This window comes from Nicotiana tabacum, chromosome 1 (assembly GCF_000715075.1).
Source record: "Nicotiana tabacum cultivar K326 chromosome 1, ASM71507v2, whole genome shotgun sequence".
NCBI classification, from domain to species: domain Eukaryota; kingdom Viridiplantae; phylum Streptophyta; class Magnoliopsida; order Solanales; family Solanaceae; genus Nicotiana; species Nicotiana tabacum.
This window is the reverse complement of record NC_134080.1, coordinates 137,191,148-137,200,779: the sequence shown is the minus strand read 5'-3', so window position 1 is coordinate 137,200,779 and position 9,632 is coordinate 137,191,148. Positions and strand designations below refer to the sequence as shown.

At 38.7% G+C, this 9,632-nt stretch overlaps 1 long non-coding RNA gene across 1 annotated transcript; it reads right to left on the bottom strand.

The window, feature by feature from the left end:
• Window positions 1-1,393: 1,393 nt before the first annotated feature.
• Window positions 1,394-4,745, bottom strand: LOC142181167 (uncharacterized). The gene is made up of 2 exons (XR_012709568.1): window positions 3,995-4,745; window positions 1,394-1,648 (listed from the first exon to the last, which is right to left on the bottom strand). It is a non-coding gene; the product is annotated as an uncharacterized LOC142181167 (long non-coding RNA).
• Window positions 4,746-9,632: the final 4,887 nt, after the last annotated feature.

The following is a 9,632-nucleotide window of genomic DNA, read 5'->3' as shown; positions in this document are numbered from 1 at the left end:
TGGTGTCTTCCCAGTCATCCAAGCCCGATACATGCCCGCCATGTATTGTCTTAACATCCTCACTTGTTCAACCAACCCATTGTTCTGTTCAATCAATTGCTTTTGGGCACCCGTATCAACCAACTCAGTTCTATTGTCATCTGCCATTGCCTTTCAATATTATGTTGTAGAGAAGACTTACCACATTAAGAACCACAAACTAACCACCTTTCTGCTATAATGAAGATAACAAAAGGAATAAAATGAAGTCATCACGTTAGCGTTAGGGCATTTAACATATGATAATCTCACTTTATGTGCAATGCACCTAGCCACAGTTATCGATTCAAAAATGACTTCGAGGGTACGAAGGTCAGTTTGCATCATCCCAATTTGTTCATCTCAATCCTCTTTTTTTTTGCTTTTCTAGCACTTTCTTGCTCATTTTCCTTCCTCTTTTTTTTTTTTTGCTAACTATCACTTTCTTCTTTCCTCTCATTTCTCACATCCCATCACTTCATCTTTTTTTTTCTTTTTTTTTCCTTTTGTTTTTTCATAAAAATAAAAAATTTCGATCGAAACCTATGTAGGTTGTCTACGTATCATGATACCGCATGAATAAGATATTTGCGTAGTTTGGGATGAACGGGAATAAAGTAAACAAACTGACATTCTTTTTTTTTCTTTTTTATCTTAATGACTACTCTGATGAGAAAAGAGAAATAAAAGAAGCAAATCTTTTTTTTTTTTGAATTTTCTAAACTTAATGTTCTATAACCTATTCCAAACTCAAGCTTAGCGAGCGTATATTTTTTTTTGCTTCTTTTTTTCTTTTTGAAATACACTCTATAGGAAATTATTAAGGGAAAAAACCCTATAAGAGAAAAATATTTTTTGATTCTTTTTTTTTTCTTTTTTTAGGAAGGAAATATAAAGGATGAAGCAAAGAAAAATATTTTGAATTTTCGTTTGACATCCTGAAAGAACGATTTTGACCAAAGAAATAAAAAAGATAAAAAACGCTTTTGGATTTCAGTTTTGATTACCTAGGGAGAAACTCTGAAGATAAACCAAAGATAAAGTATGTTGTTTTTTCCTTCTATGTACAATGTCCTAAAGTTCTAGTAAAATAAAAAGAATTTTTTTTCTATTCTTTTTTCATTAATTTCCCAAAGAAGAACCTCAAAAGAAAATATTTTTGAATTTTTGGAATTAATATCTTAAAGAACACTTTTAAAGCGGTACTAAAAGAAAATAATCTTTTTTTTTTTGAATTTTTAGTCCTAATATACGAAAGAAAAAATAAAAATAATTTTTATTTTAAGTTCTAGATATTAATTTCTGAAGGAAAACCACAAAAGATTTTTTTGAACTTCTAGAGTTAGTATTCTAAAGAAAACATCTAACAGAAATATAACAACGCAAAATTTCTTTTTTTATTTAGATTTTTGATTTATAATACATTTTTCAAATTCAAAATAGAAAGTACAATAAAAAAAACTAGACATTACTATACAAAACTAAAAGGTAAAAGACGACATAAAATGAAAAAACAGACTCAAAACATAAAAATAAAATAAATTTCCTTCAGCAACTCCTGAATGAGCAATCCTGCCTGGATGGTCCCGAGGTATCAATCATGCTCAAAATCTGGTAAATAGACTCACACCTGTATGAGAAAATTAAAACTAACACTATATGAGACAATAACATTCTCCACTAGACACATGCAAGACATAGTTGTGATTTTTTTTTCTAAAATTAACCCATGTGGCTAAAAGTAGCTAAAAAGGCAAGATTTGGCTAAGACCTCGCGAAGCCAAGAAACTAAGATTCACTAGGAAGACCGTACCCTATGTGGGCTGCCACGAGAATTAGGTATGCGTAGTTCGAGCAGATTGGATACGGGCGAGAATAAATAACAAGACTAATTTAGAGAAAACATATTTTTTTGTCTTTTGTTTTTTGAAAAATGATAAAACATGTAAACCCTTTTTGGATTTTCTTTTTCCTCTTTTTTTCTGATTTGTTTTGAACAAAATAATGGGAAAGTGCAAAATCTTTTTGGATTTTTCCATTTTCATTTTTTGGTCTTTTCTTAAAAAAATGTGAAAGAAAAACATAATTGGACCCTACTTGCTTTATTTTTATACTTCAACCTCTTTTTTCTCATTTACCCTCAAACCTCATTGGTCCGCCAAATGACACATTTACCCTTGAAGAGATGCAACATGTAGAACAAAGGATGCATCAAAATGATCTGTTATGTTTTGGGTACACCTGTCCTAGACGGACCCAACCCCTGTGTTGAGTCCCCAAAGTCAGATGCACGTGATGCAAAAAAATATTCCTACTAGGGATCCGGTATGAGGCTGAGCTATTCTATGTTCAAAACCTAGGTATGTTGTTCTAGACTTGTGTACCCGAGCGGACAACTCGAGTCGAGGGGGGTGCTACGTACCGGGAACCAAAAGGCCATCCGGCTTTGTAACTTGTCTGAGCCTCTTCCTAATTTAAGGTATGACACTAATAGAAAAGGAGTCACGCCAGCGTGCACATCCCCGAAGATGAGAAAAGAAGGGTTTCGTAGTAGTTTATATACAGTTCAGATAATATCAAAGCGGTAAAAAGCGTCATTTAGCACATTAGGCCCAAACATGTAATAAAACGAGATAATAAATAAAGCCAAATATAACAATTATTCTAAGCTCGAATTCTTGAACCCTAAACCAGAGATTCTGGATTTATTTTTCCCCAACAAAGTCGCCAGAGCTGTCACACCTCCTTTTTCACTACCCCGCGGAGGGGAGTATAAGGAAGTTTTTTCCAATGTAAGTGACAATCGAAACGAGATTATTTATTTAAAATTCAGAGTTGCCACTTGGGATAATTTATGGTGTCCCAAGTCATCGGTTTAAATCCCGAATCGAGGAAAAGATTGATTCTGTTTTACAGTCCGCGAACACAGAAATCCAGGTAAGGAATTTTGTTAACCCGGGAGAAGGGGTTAGGCATTTTCGGGTTCCATGGTTTTATCACGGTCGCTCAACTGTTAATAATGGCTCATTTAGTTGATTTTAAAACATATTTGAAACCTATGTGCATTTCTATTCCTTTTAAACCGCTTTTAATAATCCAATTATTATACTAATAATTATTTGATTACACGTTACGAATCATGTTACGGGAACCGTACCCACGATCCTCAACATGTCTATTCTATTAACAAATTTAAATTGTGGCCGGGTCACATAAATGTACCCCCAGATTTTAGAAATTAAGCACCACAACTACGTCACGGGAATCATACATGTAGCTATGACAATTATTTAATTAACGTGCCTAAAGCAAACTACGAAAGTTCAAGGTATTTTCTACACTAATTAAAATATCTATGTGAGGGCCATAGACTAGGTGATTGGATGACACAACTCAATTTTATTAAAGAGCATTCAACTAAGTTAACTACGGATATTCATTTTTTAAAACTAAGTTGAAATTAAGCGTCACAACTACACCACGGGAACCGTACCCATAGTTGTGGAGATCTTATTATGAGCCTAGAACAAACTATGAGGATCGTAGGTTATTCCCTTACGGGCTTCATCTAAGAAGATTTCAAACAGATACAGACAGAAATAAACAACTCTACATAAAACTTTAAGAGTGGGGTGATTCTTTGTTTGGTCAAAAGGGTGTGAGATTGACGTGTTCGAAACAAATTCATTGCCCCAAAAGGCCAAAACTAATAAACCAATGATTAACGTAAACTAACAAAACATTCACCAAACTAAACAAGCAGTACATATTTGCTTGTGGCAAAATAAAAATACAATGATTTCAATTTCAACAAATTTAAAACATTTTCAAAAGTTAATCATTAAATGAACTGAATAATCAAATTCATATAGCAAATAAAAGAAGTTCAATCCACTTTCCACATATTAACCAAATCACAGTTGTTTATTCATATGCTTAAGAATATGATTTGAGAATATAGTGGAAGAAACCAAACCTCATTGCTGCGAAGGAACCAGATCAAAACAAGAAGACCGACGAACCATACCCAACTACGACCTCGAAAATCCGGCAGAAACTTCAACCAAACTCCAGTTTTGTAGTGAGAATGAACAAAATTTTCTTTCGATAATTTTTATACGAGAAACTAAAACCAAAAAATCAAAAAAGAATTCCTCCATTTTTTCCAAAATCGAACTCGCCGGACAGGAGGTGAGCTTTTCGTTGATGGACTTTTCTCCGACTGGTTCCAGGCCAGCCAGATGCTAAAATAGAAAGGGTGCTCAGGCTATGGTGTGACACTAAGGGTTTTTTTTTTAAATTGAAGAAAGGAAATCAAGGACTGAGTCAAAACTCTAGAAATGATTTTCAAGATTTTATTAGATCTTCTCTATGGCAGTGTTCATCAAAACATATTTTCCTTCTCCATTTTCATATCTCTATCCTCACTGTATTTTCGTTTCTTTCCCAGCCTATGTTTCTCTTTTCTTTTGCTAGAGAAAATTCAAAGGAAGTGGGGGTTGTTTTCTTTCCTGGTAAGAATGGAATCGAGAGATTCAAGAGGGGGGAGGGAGCGATGGAATCCGTGAATCATGAAGAAGGTTCCTTCATGGAAATTGGGAATTGGTCCTTTGATGATGGGAACGGCTCCTCCTTTTTTTAGGTTAAGGGGTATAGGCCTAGGAATTATGGGCTAGGTCCGAAAATTAGGCTTAAAATGGTTGTCTTAGCCCAAATTTTATACTTTCATCGTGAACAAGACTAAAAATACGACCTCATTCACCAATTAATCCTACTTAAGTAAAATAACTATTAAGATAAGACTAATCGTTAAAACAAACTTATTTTTTTTGTATTTTCAAATATCATATTAAAAAAATAAGGTACTATTTTTTGTATTTTTTTGGTTAAATTTATGAAAGATACATAAACTAAAATATTTTTTTGTAATTTTTATTTTTTGGATAAAATAAAGTAAAAGGGTCAAAATTAGTTGAAATAGCTATATTAGGCCTAAATTAAATATTTACGTGCTAAAATATGAAAACTCTTGGGGAGAGTCAAAAATCATATGTCTACAGCGGTAAAACCAATTGATCTACAGTGTAGTCGACGGTTCCGTGCCTTTCCCCCTTGAGTTGTCCGCTCAAGGGTACCAGTCTAAAACCTCATAGAAACCTTACTCTGTTTAAACTGTGCATGCATCATGGTCGAACCTAGACGAGTCAGTTATGTTGTCCGCATAATGGCTCTTTAAGATAGCCTTATCCAAAGTCCAATGGGTTTCCCTAAACCCAAACGGACATTACCATGTTCTGTGTATTTATTTGGAGAACTAAAAGTTTCATGCTAATTGTTGATGTTAAATAGTCGAGTCGTGTAGGGGTATGGTCTTAACCCTTTTGTCTTGCAGAAATATGAGGCACGAAGTCCCCATATTCGGTATGGTCACCAATATCCATCCTTTGCTAAGCTGGTGGGAGGATCTTCACTCTAGTGATCAAACTCTCATCGGGAAATATTTGGGAAACCTACCTTCTCTCCTGAAAATCCAACCCAACAACAAGATCATAGAATCTGCTACTTTGTTCTGGGATTGTGGAGGTCCGTATTCCGCTTCGGGGACATTGAAATGACACCCTTACTAGAAGAAATAGGAGGATTGGCCGGTATAGCATGGGAAACTCCGGGTTTGTTGATGCTTGAGAATCGCAAAGGCAGGGGCTTCCTTAAAATGATGGGTTTAAAGAAGAATCTAGAATTGACTTGTCTAAAAGAATCCTATATCCCCTTTGACTATTTGTATGAGAGGTACGGTCACAACAAATCCTACCGTACCTATCCTGACGAATTTGCCATCACATCATTAGGGCATATTCACCGAAGGGTCTTTTTATTCATGTTTTGTTTCCTGGGGTTGATCGTATTTCCAATGAAGAAAGCAAGAATCCACACCAGACTGGCTATGGTAACTAAGACCTTAATGGAAGGAATTGGCGGGCAACCATTCAGCATTGTGCCTATGGTCATTGCAGAAATATACCGAGCCTTGGAGAAGTGTCAACGAGGATCCAAACACTTCGAAGGCTGCAATTTTCTACTTCAGCTCTGGCTCATGGAGCATTTCCAAAGGGGTGAGTACCAACAAGATATCCAGCGAAGGGACTGGGATGATCATATCGCCTTCCATCATCCGAGGCGAATGAATAACGTGGCCAATATGTTCGCTCATCCGGAAGATGCCAAAGGATAGGTAGAAATATTTGATAATCTAACTGAGGGCCAGGTACAATGGATGTTCGAGTGGTTCCCTACCGAGGAATTCATCGCCCGATCCAGGGATGCACCATTTATGATATTAATCGGTTTGAGAGGAACCTATCCTTATGTCCCTCCCCAGTTATGAGACAGGCTGGTAGGAAGCAAGCTATACCTACAGTCGACAAGATGAGTCACTTCCGGGCTTACTTCCAGGCTGATGATAGTCCTTATAAGTGCAGAGCGCAACATATGTGGCACTGCAAGATCGTCATGGGGAGAGATACCATCAAGCCAGACAGATACCACGCTGGTTGCTCTCCCTACTATTCAGGCTGGTTGGAAGATAATCACGATAGACTAGGCCAGCCAGGGTTTTCTAGGGGCCACATGATCATAGATGAAAGGGCCGAGGCACATGTCAAAAAAAACCAATTGCGCAAGAGGATCCGTGAGTGCGAAAGCGAGCACCGTGAAATACAAGAAGCCAATCAGAAGTTAATTAAGGAATGGAAGGACATGGCTGTCAGTGCCAAAAAGCGACTGGGATACTTGGAGTGAGGCATAGTAGAGTTGGAAAGAAAGTTTCTCAAGAGGGTCGAAGACTGCCAAAATGCTGAAGGAAACGAAGGTGGACATCTAGCTAGAGCCTACTTACTGCTGGGACTTCGAGAGCTGGAAAAGCTGTTCGACAGAGCCAAGGATGTCGAATCTGAAGAAGGGCCTTCTGGGACCAAATAGATAGGAATTTGTCTTTTTGCTTTATGAAATGTAATAAGGCCAATGGCCACTAGTGACTTTTATTTCCTGTTATTTAGTGTCGATTTGGGATTCGTCTACTTTTTATCAATAAAATGAGGCATTTAGCATTCTAAGTTCTCCAAATCAATTTGTCGCTAGGCCTACCTCGGGCACAAAGAGTTCCCCAAATTAGGACACGATTTACATTGTTGCACTATGTGTTTAAATATCACAACACTTTTTATAATCCCACTAACTTGGTTACCTTTTGTTTTTACTTTTGTTTATTATTCCCCCTCCCCAAAGGTTAGTTCGTGCACTCTGGAAACATCATCTTATTCCATGAGATCCAGGGGCCCTCCACCCACTCCTCCTCTCAGTCCTGTCAAAAACAAGAGCAAAGGGAAGATGGAAGATTTGAACAACGCTATAAAAGAGAACTCAACTGAATGGGTAGAGGTCACTCATGGTCATGGTACTCAGGTTTCCAAAGAAAATGTATCCCAACTCGAACAAAAGCTGCTGAAATTTCAAGAAGAACTTGATCAGGTTCAGAATTTGGCAAATATGTCATTTTCTCTTACCACTCCAGCTATCAATTTCCCAAATGCTTTGAACCCTACACCTCCACAGAATATCCCAAAGCAACAAAACCATCTCGTTCCTCACCATCACCGCAACACCTGCCATACCTCAAACAACACCTCGCTGCTCATCCTAGAACCCTAAAACTCCACAAATGACCACTTCTACACCCACCATAACACCCCCATCTATGTGGAGACTATGCCACATTCCACCCAACCCATCTCAAACACACCTGAGTCTGATGATAAAGACTCGTTCATCAGGAACCTGGCTGAGGAACTTAAGAAATTGACTAGCCGAATTCAAGGCGTTGAAAGAAGCAAGGGGATTGAGGGGCTGAACTATGAAGATCTTTCATACAGCCCAATGTCGAACTACCCGAGGGGTACAAACCTCCGAAGTTCGAAATATTTGATGGTACAGGGGATCCAATGGTCCATTTGAGAACGTACTTTGACAAGCTGATTGGAGTAAGGAAAGATGAGAGACTCCGCATGAAACTTTTCATGAGGAGCCTGAAAGGAGATGCTTTGTCCTGGTATATTAGCCAAGATCCAAAGAAATGGTCGAGCTGGGTAGGCATGGCGTCCGACTTTATGGATAGGTTAAGGTTCAACACGGAGAATGCGCCGGATGTGTTCTACATTCAGAATCTAAAGAAGAAGCCTACAGAAACATTTCGCGAGTATGCCACTCGCTAGAGGTCCGAAGTTGCTAAGGTCAGACCTGCCTTAGAAGAGGAACAGATGAACAAATTCTTTGTCTGGGCTTAGGACCTGCAGTATTATGAAAGGTTGATGATGACTGAGAGACACAAATTTTCTGACATTATCAAGTTGGGTGAAAGAATTGAAGAAGGCATCAAAAGTGGTATGGTTACAAACTTCGAGGCCTTGCAAGCTACAAATAAGGCCTTGCAGTCCGGTGGTGTATCCAAGAAAAGGGACATAGGAGCCATAATGGTTGCACAGAAAACCAATTCTCCCATCAAATACCAAACATACCCAACTCCCCCACTCATATATCAGCCTACTCCGAACTGCCAAGCACCCTCACCCTCCTACCAAACTCCACTACCCCCTTATCAATCACCTCCACCCTCCACATATCAGCCTACTTCACCCAGATATTCCCAACCCGCTCATGTCTACCAAACCTATAATGCTCAACCATCCCACTATCAGTCCCCTCCCACACACTAAAACTTCTCTAGACCTCGACCAAATTTTGATTGTAGACCTCCTAAACAATACACAGCCATTGTTGAACCTATTGACCAGTTGTACGAAAGACTCAAAGCTACTGGTTATGTTACCCTTATCCCTGCTGCAACTCCTAAGAACCTTTCTCAATGGGTTAACCCAAACAAATCTTGTGCATACCACTCCGGCATGAAGGGACACACCATCGATGAATGTCGTTCCCTAAAGGACAAGATCCAAGCTTTGATTGACAACAAGGTTATTGTAGTGAAGGAACCCGCTCTGAATGTCCGCAATAATCCTATACCAGACCATAAGGGCGGAGGCGTTCACGTGATTGAAATAAAGGATGATTGGGATCCCAATGGATTAATTGGTTTGATTGCAGAAGGTGATAAACCAAAGAAGATGAGAGTTACCCTTAATCCAATCATAGTCCAGATTCAGGCATCTGGGGACGTTGAGGTAAATGTGTTTGTGCCATTTGAGTCTGAAGCAACATCATCTGCAAAGACACCATCGCCAATTGAGGTCGAATTCATGTCTCCAGCCAATGCACCTGCACCGTTTGAAGTTGCGGTTTTACTACCCAAGGTACATGCTCCGTTCGGAGTGAAGATAGCCACGCCGATCCCAGTAACGATGTCGACCATGACACCATTCCATGCAAAGGCAATACCCTGGGACTATACAGCCGAGGCAAGGAGGAAAGGCAAGGTTAAGTTTGAGGAAACTGTTGCCGCACAGGGTATGACGAGAACTGGTAGGGTCTATACCCCAGAACACCTAGCTGAGTCAAGCAAGCAGGCGTCTAACCGGTCAGCCATCATTGAGATAGCTCCATAC